The 2,870-nt window shown below is 44.9% G+C and overlaps 1 pseudogene; it reads left to right on the top strand.

Moving 5' to 3' along the window:
• The first annotated feature begins 1,988 nt into the window (after nucleotides 1-1,988).
• LOC113885229 lies at nucleotides 1,989-2,650 on the top strand (annotated as a pseudogene).
• The last annotated feature ends 220 nt before the right edge of the window (nucleotides 2,651-2,870 follow it).

Raw genomic sequence — 2,870 nt, 5'->3', positions numbered from 1 at the left:
TAAATCTTCTCTTCTGCAGTGTCTAAATAATTGTTCATTCTGTCCAATGAAATTTTCATTTCAAATATTTTTCATTTCTGGGAATTCATTTGGGGCTTTTACTATTTACTTCCTCCTTATGTTCATGTTTTCCTTTAAATCATTTAAACATAATAAGTACATTTTCAAGAATTATTTTAGTATCCTTAAATACTAACTCCATCATCTCTGTCATTTCTCAATACATTTCCATTTATTTAGTTTTCTTCCAGTTATGGGTAAAATTTTTCTGCATCTTTGCATTTCTATTCATTTTTGATTGAATGCTGCACAATGTAAGTTTGCTTTTGAGTACTGGATTTTGTTGTAATCCTTTAAAGAGGATTGCACTTCACTCTGGCATGCCATTAAAAGACCAGGATGAACTTTTAGAAACTTGTTTTTAAAGGTAAGACTAGAGTAGCTTTTCTTCTAGAGGTAGTTTAGTCCTACTATGAAATATGACCCTCCGGGCATCTGTCATCACATTTGTAAGATGCCTCATATATTCAACAATGCTGTGAATACTGTGCAGATTTGGGGGCTTTCTCTACACAGATCCCTCCTCTCCATTACTCTGCCCTGCAAATCCTGGCCACCTCAATTTCCTGAACTCTAGTCTCTGTCTCATCAATTCACAAGACCATCAGTCTCTGTTTAGTTTCCTTGTCTGTACACCACAGATCAGAATCACCTCCTGGCATAAGCCAGGTGCTTATGGGGTTCATCTGTTTCTGTTCTTTCAAGGATCATAATCCAGTGCTATCTGTTGTCTATTGTCTAAAAACTTGTTGTATCATATGTTTTATCCAGTGTTCTAGGTAAGTCTGTCTCTGTTACTCCCTCATGGCTGGAAGAAACCTAGAAAGAAATATTAGGAGTGAGGAAATGTTCTGCCATTAACAGTTCCTGTATAAGAATGAGCAAGAATGAGGACCTGGACCATTTTAGGCTCATACCTGGGCTAAGGAGTGTTCTATTTGATTATCTAGCTACCAGGCTGTGTGGTACAATGGAGAGAATCATAGAGCAGGGATCTCATTCTGCCCCTCACTATCTGTAGCAGCATTTAAAATTTTTATCTGCCCCACATCCTTTCCCTCCTTCTCCTGGTCACAGTACCCACCTTCCTTTGGAGAATTCCATGTGGTTCTGCTTGGGCTGCAATCATGCATGTTGCCCAGCTCTGCAGGAGACAGTGATGGGGATGTGATCCCTGCCCAGCTAGTCAGACCTCTGTATCCCTCTACCTTGGTTACTTATTCAGGGATGAGGACCTGACCCAAGTTGCACCAATCACACCCATCTTTAAGATATTTACATGGATGCTAGGAGTAAAAAGCTTTTTCTAGAGGCATCACTGTCTGAATAGTGGTAAGCCTTCAGTTTTCTGCAGCCACATCCCACTCCTCTCCTCATTCTTAGAGTAAGAAGATCAGGGAAGAAGGGGTCCTCAAAACGTGAGTGACGTCTCTGCAGTCCCAGAGGCTGGCTCCACCTCTGCACTTTCTGTTTATATGAACCAGTCAATTCCCTTTTTTACTGGTTTGAGTGGGTTTTCTGTCACTTTCAACAACAACAACAAAATCTGCCTATTTACCTTCAATTTCTAGGTCTTGGTCCTGGTGTCTTCAAAGTGCACTGCATACACTCCAAGGGGGCATAGGATGATCCATCAGAGAGTGGGAAGGAAGCGTAAGATCTCCTAATTATGAGCAGGCATTTTTCCAGTGCAAAGACCTATATCTGCATGGCAGAATAGCATGTGGAATGGCATGAAGACTAGATTCCATACTCCATGAAGCCAAGACCGGGATCTGCTTCGTCCTTATCTTCCCCCACCATGAGCTCATGGTCTGACTCATAGCTGACATCAAATAAATGGTTGCTGGTCTTACTACACTAACTATACAGGAGTTCATACAGCATGGTTCTGGGTTCCTGACATAACTCAAAGAGCAACTTTTACAATGTCTGGAGCCCTACTTGGCATGAACCTTGAATTCCAAATGAAACAGAACCTTCAGAGGGAAGAGTGATGGCATGTACATCACAATCCTGGAAAGGGCCTGGGAGAAGCTTCTGCTGGTGGCTCATGCCATTGTTGCCATGGAAAACTGATGGCTGACATCAGTGTCACACTCCCCGGGGATACTGGCCACCAGGCTGTACTGAAGTTTGCTGCTGCCACTGGGGCCACTCCGATTGCTGGCTGCTTCACTCCTGGAACCTTCACTACTCAGAACCAGGCAGCTTTCTGGGAGCTGTCTTTCACAGCTGGTTATTGGTTATTGATCCCTAGGCTGACTGCCAGCCTCTCACAGAGGCATCTTATAGTCACCTGCCCACTGTTACCCCATGTAATGAAGACACTCTCCTGTGCCATGAGGACACTGCTATCACATGCGCCAGCAAGGGAGCTCCCCCAGAGGGTCTGACGTGGTAGATACAGGCCCAGGAAGTTCTGCAGATGCCCGGCACCATCTGCATACCCATGGGAGGCTGTGCACAATCTCTTACTTCTGCAGAGGTCCTGAACAGATGGGAGAGGAAGAGCAGACTGTGTTACAAGGAGGAATTTCAGGGTGAATGGACTGCTCCAGTTCCTGGACTCACTGCTATGTGTGCTTAGTCACTCAGTCATGTCCAACTCTTTGTGACCCCATGGACTGCAGCCCGCCAGGCTCCTGTGTCCATGGGGATTCTCCAGGCAAGAATACTAGAGTGGGTTGCCATGCCCTCTTCCGGAGGATCTTCCCAACCCAGGGATTGAACTCAGGCCTCCCGCATTGCAGGTGGATTCTTTACTGTTTGAGCCACCAGGGTAGCCCATTCTGAAGTTGCAGGTGGGT

The sequence above is a fragment of the Bos indicus x Bos taurus genome, chromosome 28 (genome assembly GCF_003369695.1).
Source record: "Bos indicus x Bos taurus breed Angus x Brahman F1 hybrid chromosome 28, Bos_hybrid_MaternalHap_v2.0, whole genome shotgun sequence".
In the NCBI taxonomy this organism is placed as follows: Eukaryota; Metazoa; Chordata; class Mammalia; order Artiodactyla; family Bovidae; genus Bos; species Bos indicus x Bos taurus.
This window is presented reverse-complemented; position numbering and strand designations above follow the sequence as displayed.